Below are 11,529 nucleotides of genomic sequence, written 5' to 3' on the forward strand. Positions count from 1 at the left end.
CTAATGTTTTGTTTAGGAGTTTTGCATCCATATCTAGGAGTAAAATTCACCAGAAATGTCTTTTCTCATATTCTCTTTGTCATGTTTTAACACTGATATTTTGCTAGATTCATAAAAAAGAATTGGAAAGTATTTTTTTAATTCTCTGGAATGGTATGTGTAGGGGTGTTTGTGAGATGGTGGGAAAATAGAGGTATTCGGTAGGTTCACTAACGGTGGTGCTGGTGGGAGGGCTGCGGACAGGGAAGGCAGCTCTGCACCCATGAGGTCATGAAGACAAAGTATGGCACCCTTCATAATGGAGGGTCCAGTATAACCAGCCTGACACAGGCAGCTGGCCGTTTTTCCTGGAAAGTGGTGCCATGCCTGGGGTGGAACATTCACTCTACTTCCAGCAGCTTTGTAGCCAGGTCACCTTGGTGAGGGGAAGTTCATGTTGTTGCGCCCATGCATAACCTCCATCCCTGGAACATGGCCAAATCCATTGAACCACTGCATTGACCAGGGAAAGAGTGATTGATGGCCATTAAACAGAGCATCTTGCCACCTGATTTTTGAGGGCCTCTTCCACAGTAAATGTCCCCTTGTCGGCCTTTATATAGCACATGAATATCTTCACATAATGTGCACATACATCCTGAGAGGTCCAGCCACAGATTTCTTTGTCACTAATCTTCCAGTCGTATTCTTTCCAGGTTCCTGAGTGCACCCATCAGCCACTGCCCTTGAATTGCATCTTGTTTTCCACATGAAGTGTGTATCTGGATGTACTGTTTGCAATTCTACTTTGGAGGATTTTCCTACTGTCTTTCAGGGACACTTCTGAGTAGAGCTATAATTAAGCAGTTATCCACTTCTGGCTGGTGCTGGCATACCTTACAGATTCATCTGTGAACCAACCCTGTACTTTTCCCTCTTAACTGTCAGTTCTCCAGGGAGCTACAGGTGTAAGTTGATGAGAGGCAAAAAGGAGTGGGAACAGGCTCCAAGGAGTCTGAGTCATCTGCTGGTGTGGTTTACAGGGGCTTCTGGACTGGCTTGATCTGATCTCATGTGTGTTATTTTGATTTCACAATGGAGCTGCTGTTCATGTCCACTTTTATGTTCTGTGGCCCAGATAATACCCATTACATGGTGGGCACATAGTTATTTGGCATCCTATGGCGTAGGCAAGAGAAGGCATGGCCTTCCTCCAAAGCCCTAGAGATCAGCTTTGTGATTTCCTACTGGGCTCATGAGAGGCTGCATTTAGCATCTGTCTCTGCCTAAGGCACTTGCATTGGTTCCAGGTTGTACTTTCCGGGCAGCCTATGCAGTGGGCTGGGCCTGCTGCAGAACCCTTTCTTGCTTTGATGAGCACTCAAAACGGGGGTAAATGATCAGAGCAGAACGCCCAAATGTGGTTTACATTGCCTCCAAAATTCAAAGAGGCCATGATTACTGTGATTTTGTGTGTGTGTTGGGCAGTTTGAGGTGCAACAGCTTGCCTCTCCCGTTAGAGAAGATAGCCTGACCCGCTCCTGACCACTGTATAAATATTGCACAGGTGTGGCAGGCCCTTGGACTTTCCCAGGACTTAACACCCAGCTCTGCATGCAGGTAGCACCAGGAGTGCTGGCTGCTCCCTGCTTAGTAAGTCCAGTTAGCGTTGTATCATCACTGTAAAGGACCAGTGTGATGATCTGTGGGATATCAAGGAAATCCAGGTCCCTCTTAATAGAGCAGAGTTGACATAGCTGTGAGGCAAGACAATCAAGGTATACTTGTCCCAGTCACATGAAGCTAACTGATTCTAATTATCTTTATTAATAGATTTTGGAAAAACATTTCTAGGCTGAGGGTAAGGATACCACAGCTGGAACTACAGCTATGATTGGCATCACCACCTGATTATATTTGCAATAACCTACAGTCATTCTCCACAATCCATCTGGCTTTTCAGAAAAGCAGGCAGGTGACATTGGAATGTGATAAGAATCAAATCTTTGATGGTGACAATAATCTTTGAAGTTTCCACTGAAAGATTTGGGGGCGGGGGGCAAAGGGGTGTAATTCTGAGGGCTTCTACCTGGACCTTCTAACCATAGTAGCCTGAATTCCATGGGTCATGGAACCGATGTGGGGATTCTGCCAGTTACTGAGTGTTCTATTCCTATCATACGTTCTGAGACCATGGAAAGAGCTGGAGGTAGGTCTGTGGTTTTACTAGGCCCATTGTGGGGTGGAGCCTAGGCCAAGACTTCATGTGCCACCTGATTTCCATAAATCTCTACTTAGTAGACTACAGTGCAGTTGTTGGATCTCCAGAGATTAGTGTCAGTTAAGAGCCAGCATCTAACAAGACCTGGAAATTCTGTGAATTTCCCTTTCCCAGTACAGTTGTTGTTGTAAATGGCTTCAGGTACCTGTAGGGAAGGCTTAGAGCAAGACTTACTCTATATGCCTATGGTGGAATTTCAGGATTCTTCCTCAAAGGAATCTTACCTTCCCCTCAATCAAGAGGCTCTGGCTCTGTGAACTGGCTTAGGTTTAGGAATTGGGTAAGAGGCCACGAACCCCACCATGATGACAATAGTTAAGTCTTCCATCCGTGTATTTCTAGTAGGCGGCTTATCTATTTCCTATAGGTCTTGTGATTCATTAACCATTATGATACATCCCTGAAAGTAGAAAACAACAAAAAGCTGATATCTTTGTATCCCTGTGGCTTACTATGGTTATTGTGCCTAGTTGTCTCCAAGAGTTAAGCACCACCATCTGGCTTCTACCACTCCAGGATGCCATCATTTCCATAGACATCAGGGGACCTGATTCCACTGCATCACCCACTGTCATCTTCAGCCTACAGATAACGAGCACCACAAAGCTCTTCAGCAGTGCTGGTGCCCATCACTGGACATTTTCTAATGCCTTGGTGAAAGGAGTTTCCTCCAGGGCCATTGGCAGGTGGCTGAGTACATAACAGATGTATTCCCAGTCCAATTTATGGAGGCTTAGCTTCCTTTACAGTGTGCCAGAGGAGGACCTTTTTTTCTGAAGGTCACTCCTGCGTCCTGTACCCATGGTGCTCCCTCGGTCTCTCACTCTTTGTCTCTCTCTCTCTCTCTCTCTCTCTCTCCTCTTTTCATGTCCTGCTGAAATGTCATAGTTTAGGGAGGTCTTCCTGAACATTTTATTAAAAACTGACACCCCACCCACGATTGGCACTCCCTACCCCTCTTCTCTGCTTTATTTTCTTTGTAACCCTCATTATCATCTGACATATGTGTCCATTTGACTTAGTAAGAGAATTGTACAGGAGTTCCCCAGACCACCCCCAGGTGTCAGGGTGAATCTGCCGTTAGCACAGCACTGCTCTGGGCTCTGCTCTTTGTCACTCCTAGTAATGCAATACTTTTTTAGCAGTTGCATATTCTTTTTATATGTTGCTCATAAACTGGGCACTGATTGATGTCTTCCATTTTGAGGGCAGTTGCTGTACGCTTTCACATTTCCCTGAAATAGTCTATGTCAATCACCAGAGCATTGCAAAGCATTCTTCATATGAAAGAACTGATTAGGGAACTTTGAGAGGTTATCAACATAATAACTATGTATTATATAGTTGGTATTAATAAAGCCAATTAAAATGCCTTTTAACTTAATTGTTCCTTTTTACTTCAAAAATATGGGAAACATGATTCATACATGAAAAAGACATAGATAAAACTATTTAAAGGCTTACATTGAAATGAATGAATAGAGCAAAACCACAATTATTTGCAGAGCTCAGTTAAATAAAAGACTAGAAAGATGGATGGTAACTACATTTAAATATGCCACCTTTTGAAGAATGTAGTGGAGCTGGTTGAGCCTTCAAATTCTAAAATGTGTAGCTGTGGGTTCAGGGTTTATTGATTTAATTCCACTGGCTTAGGAGCCTCTGCAGAGAGAGAGCACACGAGATGGACATGGACAAATGGATTCACTTAGAGCTGCTGAGCGGGACGCCCTCTGATGTGAAAGAGCTTGTCCTGGACAACTGTCGGTCTAATGAGGCAAAATCGAAGGCCTCACAGATGAATTTGAAGAACTGGAGTTATTAAATACAATCAACATGGACTTCACCTCAGTCACCAACTTACCAAACTTAAACAAACTTAAGAAGCTTGAACTAAGCGATAACAGAATCTCAGGAGGCCTGGAAGTATTGGCAAAAAAGTGTCAACAAAATAGAGACCTCAGCACAATAGAGCCACTGAGAAAGTTAGAAAACCTCAAGGCAGACCTTTTCAATTATGAGGTAACCAACCTGAATGACTACAGATAAAACGTGTTCAAGCTACTCCCATAACTTACATATCTGGAAGGATGACAAGGAGGCCCCTGCCTCAGGCCCCAGGGCTATGTAGAGGAGGAAGAGGAGGAAGAAGAGTATGATGAGGATGCTCAGGCAGTGGAAGAAGAAGAGGAGGATATGAGTGGAGAGAATGAGGAGGATGAAGAGGTTATGACTGGGAAATAAACAACAAGGAAGATGAAGAAGATCTTGAAGAAAGGGCTCAGAAGCAAAAATGGGAACCTGAAGCGGAGGGAGAAGATGATGACGAAGTGGATAACCTATTTGGAAAAATTCCTACTGTAATTGGACTGTTTTTACCCATACTCCTCCCCAAATCCCGCCCTCCCCCCAAAAAAACCCCCACAACATTTGTTTTCTGATTGTAACATTGCTATGGAAATGAAAAGGGAAAAGTGTACTGGGTGTTGTAGGGAGATGGTGAGTGCCCCCCAAAATAAATAAATAAAGGCGCCACCTTCTATTTGTCACGCAGTACCCAACTTTTTCCGTCATAATGATTAAAAGAAAAATTAATAGATGCTGATTTTAAAATTATTTATGAATTTTAGATCAAGAAGCCATCCAACATAAATCTTTTACTACATTGCTAACGAGTGTATATTATAAAAAGTTATATAACCCTCTGACATTTCAAATTAAGAGAATCAGGCTTAATCTAAACTAAGGTGACAGGTTCTTCATCAAAATGACTGTGACTTCTCAGGTGTGTAAGTCCCAAGATGACTTTATTTGCATAAAACAAATGGCTGTGTATCTATTTCCAAGAGTGATTAAATTATTAATTCTGCAAAAATTTACTGATACCTATTATGTGCCAGGTACTATGCTAACTGCTAGATACCAAATGATGAACAAGATACCCGCCTTGCTGTAGCTCCCAGTGATCTAATCAGACCTGGTCACATCTCCTCAGACAAGTGAGAAGAGTGTTAAGATGGGGAGGACACAGGAGAGCATCTAACCTGACTTCGGATGTTAGGGGAGGCTTTCTGGAGAAAGTGATGTTCCAACGAGAACCTGAAGGATAGCTAATGATAAATGGTCAGCACATGCTGTGTGTGCTGGGTGCAGGTTTAAGCATTTTAATTCATTTAATTTTCGTAACGGTCTCATAAGATAAATGAGGAAAACCCACACAGTTTGAATAACTTGTCCAAGGTCGCAAAGCTAGGAAGTGGCAAAGTCAGGATTTAGATCAAACAGTCTGATCCCGGAGCCTATGCCGATGTGTGTCAAACCTTTTGACTGATCCAGTCAGAGATGCCTTTCACGCCATGACCCAGTCCACACACAATCACTCAGCACCCGAAACAGCAGTTTCACAAACAGTGGTTATGGCAATGCGTTCTGATCTCTTCTCTTTTATTCTAGACAGTTTTACTTTTAAAAAAATATTGGATGTGACCCACAAACTTGATTTTACCGGGTCACAACTCACAGTTTGAATAACAGTTTACTACACTATTTTCCCTACTACACAGATGGAACCAGACCTAGTGAGGAGTGAAGAAGAGAATATCTTAGGCAAAGTGAACAGTGTGTGAGAGACCAGGGTAGGAGGAAGCTTGGCAGGTTAGAACACCTGAAAGAAATGAGCAGGGTTTTAGGATTAAGTGGATGTCAGGAAAGGTACCAGATGAAGCCAGAAAAGTATACAGTCATATCAGGAAAGGTGACCATATAATATATTGTATTATATTAAAATGTCCAAGCCATGACATTTTTGAAGGAAAAGGGGGCATAATTAATAGTGATGCCAGAATAACACATGTGAACCTGGAGCTTCCTAGGCAAAGTGGCATCGCTCTGGTCTGAATGTTTGTGTTCCCCTCAAATACGTTGAAAATCTAATGCCCAAGGTGATGGTATTAAGAGGTGGGGCCTTTGGGAGGTGATAGGTCACGAGGGTGGAAGCCTCATGAATGGAATTAGTGATTTATAAAAAGAGACCCCATAGAGCTCCCTAGCCCCGTGGTCGGCAAACTGCGGCTCGCGAGCCACAGGCGGCTCTTTGGCCCCTTGAGTGTGGCTCTTCCTAAGCCTTAGGAGTACCCTAATTAAGTTAATAACAATGTACCTACCTATATAGTTTAAGTTTAAAAAATTTGGCTCTCAAAAGAAATTTCAATCATTGTACTGTTGATATTTGGCTCTGTTGACTAATGAGTTTGCCGACCACTGCCCTAGCCCCATCCACCAGGTGGGAGCACACAGTAAGGAGTCAGCAGTCTACTATCGGGAAGAAGGCCTTCACCAGAACCTGACTATTGCCCTCACCCTGATCTTGGACTTCAGCCTCCAGAACTGTGAGAAACAACTTTCTGTTGTTTATAAGCTACCCAGTCTGTGGTATTTTGTTACAGACTAAGACAGACCTGTATGCCCAGTCTCTCTAACACTTATTTCTTATCTCTTTAATCGTAGCCATGCTAAGAGGTATGAGGTGATATCTCAGTGTGGTTTTGACTTGCATTCCCTCATCATTAGTGATGTTGAGCACTTTTGCATGTACCTGTCAGCCATCTTATTTCTTCTTTGGGAAAATGTCTATTTGGATCCTCTGCTCACTTTTAAAATCAGATCATTTGTGGGGTGTTTTTTTTGCTGTTGAGTTGTATGATTCTTCATATATTTTGGATATTAACCCCTTTTCAGATACATGGTTTGAAAATATATTTCTTTCCAATTCAGTAGGTTGCCTTTTCATTCTGGTGATGGTTTCCTCTGCTGTGCAGAAGCTTTTTAGTTTGATGTAGCCCCGGTTGTTTATTTTTGCTTTTGTTGTCTTTACTTTTGGGGTCAAACCCAAAAAACCATCATCAAGACCGATGTCACAAGGGTTGCCACCTGTTTTCTTCTAGGACTTTTATGGTTTTAGGTCTTACACTCAAATCTTTGATCCATTTTAAGTTAATTTTTGTGTATGGTGTAAAATAGTGATCCAGTTTCATTTTTTTGCATGTGGCTGTCCAGTTTTTCCAACACCATTTATTGACGAGATTGTCCTTTCCTTATCGTATATTCTTGGCTACTTTGTAGCAAATTAATTGACATATAGACCTGGGTTTATTTCTGGGCTCTCTATTCTCTTCCATTGATTATACCTGATCCCCACTGGTTATACAAATGAACCCATTTATTATAGTCTAGCATGTTTCAAATTGTAGAGCTTCTACTGGTCTTTCAGTTCTTCAGCCTTCTGATGGCGGACTTTACTGTGTTGGCAGAAGTGGTGTTGTAGATCCAGATACCACCAGCTACTGTTTTCATGCAGGAACCACAGTGCCTGATCCCCACAACTCACCTCTTCATCTTGGTTTTGCCACAGAAGGAGCAAGTGTACTTGGTGTGCTGGCTGATTTCAATTTTCTTCATCATTTTAGTGAGGGAGTGCCGTAACGGTTCCTGTATTTACCAATGACTCTGACCTTGGTGTGTTTAGCCATGGTGCTGCAAACTAGGTCCTAGACTATGTTTTTTTTTTTAAGAGAAGGTCTGTGTCTTGTTCATCATTGTATTCTTTGTCTCTAATCCAGTGCTTAGCCACCTAATAAGAGCTCCACTAAATATTACTTGGCTAAGTAAGTATCATTTGAAATGATGTTTCTGTATTTTTTGCATATACTTTGAAAGTGTCTTCAGAGAAGATTCATCATAGTGTTTTAAAAGAAGAGCAGTATGAGCAGCACAGTGGGTGGACTCTTAAGTTCACCAGTGAGGTTCGCTACCAGCAGAGTCATCCTTTGAGGAATCTTTCTCATCCCTCATTGACACTAAATTGTTATGTTAGCTAAAGAGAGTCTGTTTAAAAGGTGAAAGTACTCAGAACACATACCATCTTTATATATCAAACCCTAATATGCAAATAGACCGAACAATGGGACAACCAAACAACTGGTTGCTATGACGTGCACTGACCACCAGGGGGTGCATGTGGATCATGGTGGACGTCGGCCGCAGCGGGATGGTGGAGCAGGTGATCGGGGGCGCCAGGCCAAGGCAGGGCACCAGTCACTGTCATCGGGGTGAGCCTCTAGGGTTACTGAAAATTCTTTGCTCCCATGCACTACGGTCCTGCCTGGTGCTTGCACCCACTGCCAACCAGGAACCGCCGCTCACACCTGCTGCCGGCGCCCAGGGCTGGCCCCAATTGCTCGGCACCGTCAGTGGGTGCAAGCGACAGCTGCCGGCCCTGATCGCCCCTCAGGGCTTCACCTCCCCCTGCTCCTGAGGGGCAATTGGGGCTGGCAGCCGCTGCTTGCACCCGCTGCTGGTGCCAGAGCTGCTGCTCACACCCACTGCTGGCACTGGCCCTGCTTGTACCCATTGCCAGCGCCTGGCGTCGGTCATGATCGCTCAGTGCCGTCAGCAGGTGAGAGCAGCGGCTGCTGGCCTTGATTGCCCCTGAGGGCTTATCCACCTCCCCATGCTCCTGAGGGGTGATGGGGACAGTAGCCGCCGCTCGCACCCACTGCTGGCACCGGCCCCAATCACTCTGCACCGTCAGCGTCAGCGGGTGCGAGCAAGGCTGGCGCCATCAGCGCGTGGGAGCAGTGGCGGGAGTGGGGCAGCCACCGCTCGCACCCATTGCTGGCACCAGCCCCAATCACTCTGCACCGTCAGCGTCAGCAGGTGTGAGCAGGGCCGGCGCCATCAGCGCGTGGGAGCAGTGGCGGGAGTGGGGCTGCCGGCAGACAGGGGACCGAGGGCCACAGCAGGAGGGCCAAGGCGGGAGTGCAGAGGATGAGCCAAGACCTGCCCCTGTGCCCACCACAGCCTTGCGGCCCACAGTTTCATTCAAGGTGCACACATTCGTGCACTGGACCCCTAGTCTATATATATAAAAGCCTAAGCGACCGGATGACCAGCTGGTAGCTATGATGCGCACTGACCACCAGAGGGCAGATGCTCAATGCAGGAGCTGCCCCCTGGTGGTCAGTGCACTCCCACAGCAGAAGTGCTGCTCAGCTGATGGACAGGCACCAGATACTGGGCTCACGCTGGCAAGCGGAGCGTCTCCCACCTCCGCGCAGCGTTACCAAGCGGCAGTGGCAGGAGCAGCAGGGCCGGGATGAGCGGGAGTGGCACCCTGGCCTCCTGCCGCTTCATGCACTACTATATCCCCCGAAGTGTGCCAGATTGCGAGAAGGCACAGGCCAGGCTGAGGGACCCCACTGGTGCATGAATCCGTGCACCGGGCCTCTGGTTTGAAATAATGTTCAAGGATATAGAGAGGGAATGCACATGGGCATTGGTGTTGGCCCAGGTATTATTTATTTAGCTTTTCCTTTCATATCACTTCAAATCTGATCTAAAACCAGGATCTGTCTCTAGTGTGGCAGAAACCCAGAGACACAGTATGGGTGATCTCGTCCCAGTTCCAGCTGTTGTTACTCATGTTAGTGGGTTTTAGAGGCAGGAAGATCTGGAGAGCAGAGAGAGAGCTAAGGAGCTGTCTTAATTAGAAGCGGTGGGGGAAGAAAGACAAAGGGCTGTTGGGGGATGGAAGAGTCTTTCCCACTTACATTTGAGTCATGGGTGTGATGTTTTCAAGCTATGGCCTCAACTGTGCCAAAAGTAGTCCCTATATTTTTCTATAATTCAAGATAATCTTAAATTTTTTGGTGGCAGAAAATATAAACTTGGTCATTCTGTTTTCTCAGTCATCCTCCAGTTTAAATTTAGTCAATTCAGGATTTCCCTTTCTCCCTCTTCCTCTTGAGGATGGCCTCAAAGTTTCAGGGACTGCTTGGCCTTATTGCTTTGGGGATGGGGGAAATATTTGCTCCCTAGTTCTGGCATCTCTTCACCCTGCCTTCTGCTGAGAGGAAACTTATCCCATTGTTCCTAAGTTGTCCACCTCTCATTCTGCCTGTGTCCACTGATATCTAACAGCACCGCCTTGCTATTGGGTTGTTAGGCCATGCTCTCTGCATCCTCCCCCCAATGTCTCTCCTTGAAACACATAATTTTTAAAAATTCTAACTGTGCTATCTAGATGGTGGTTGTATGTCTGTTGTGCATTTGAGAGATATGAGCATTTCATTACCATAAAAAAAATAAAAAGCACAACGCACCTTGAAAGTAGGTCATCAGCACACATGCTCAATCCTGTAGTAAATGCTGAGAAATCTAGTAAGTAGCTAATTCTTTTGCCCTTGTTGTTGATTATAATCCAACAGGTCCAACGTGTACAAACTACAGCCTCATTTTCCCTGAAGTTAGCAGTTTTAATGAAATGGAAATAGTGGTACTTAATTTTTTCCAATTCGTATTACTATCTTCCACACAACAGTGTATGGATGCTTCAGAGGACTGGGCAGAGTAGACAAGGAATGACCTAGTTTCTGAGAGGTGGATTAGACTCCTACAAATGTTCTCTTTTCCTTTCTAAAGATTTTATAGTGTGTGTGTGTGTGTGTGTGTGTGTGTGTGTGTGTGTGTGTGTGATGGCTGCACGGTTGCACTACAGAGGAGCTCTGGAGGTGCCTTAGACTTTTGCAGCAGGCGTTTCTTTTGGATCATCATGCCTTGTGGCCTGGAGACAAGATAAGCAAAGGGCCACAGCAGTTACAAATCCTGATAGCTCAGTCGTGGCTCATGCCAAGGTCAAATGTTTTAGTAAATATAAATGAAAAAGGTGTTTTACATCAGAGGTGTTGGAGATGGGACACTTTCCTCTTTCCCACTTAGTTCTTTCTGGCTGGTCGAATCATCCAAATGACATACAACAGATTAACAGGAGAAATTAAATATTAACATGTGCACATGGGAAATTCACATATGCATGAAAGACAGGAAAAATGAGGCATATATGTCATTCGATGGCAAGTCCTGGGGTCCAGGACTTCAAACAGGAAGTAAGGCAGTTCACAAGGAGATGAATACGTTAATGTGTAGTAAATAAATATTTGCTGGGCCATCTTTAACATTGGGACACAGGATGGATTTTGATCAAACAGGCCTTGCTAGCTTCCTCCCTACTTTAGATTAAACTAGTTATCTATGAAGGTAGCTCCCTTCCTGGAGTAGGTCCTCCACGTTACATTCTTTTAGGCATTTGGGACGAGGCCTAAGGTTCTTCCTGAGCTTTCTAGGCCTTGATTGTTTCCAGCTTGACATAATCGACACTCTGGAGCAGCGGTTCTCAACCTGTGGGTCGCGACCCCTTTGGCGGTCAAACGACC

General features: G+C 44.9%; 1 protein-coding gene and 2 pseudogenes across 1 annotated transcript in view; 2 read left to right on the top strand and 1 right to left on the bottom strand.

Moving 5' to 3' along the window:
• The window catches only part of ENTHD1 (ENTH domain containing 1), a 106,113-nt gene that overhangs the window by 51,602 nt on the left and 42,982 nt on the right, over positions 1 to 11,529 (top strand). The gene's annotated exons all lie outside the window — the stretch shown is intronic.
• On the top strand, positions 3,896 to 4,701 carry LOC102240638 (annotated as a pseudogene).
• Positions 7,526 to 7,788, bottom strand: LOC102240938 (annotated as a pseudogene).

This window comes from Myotis brandtii, unplaced genomic scaffold (assembly GCF_000412655.1).
Source record: "Myotis brandtii unplaced genomic scaffold, ASM41265v1 scaffold339, whole genome shotgun sequence".
Taxonomy (NCBI): Eukaryota; Metazoa; Chordata; class Mammalia; order Chiroptera; family Vespertilionidae; genus Myotis; species Myotis brandtii.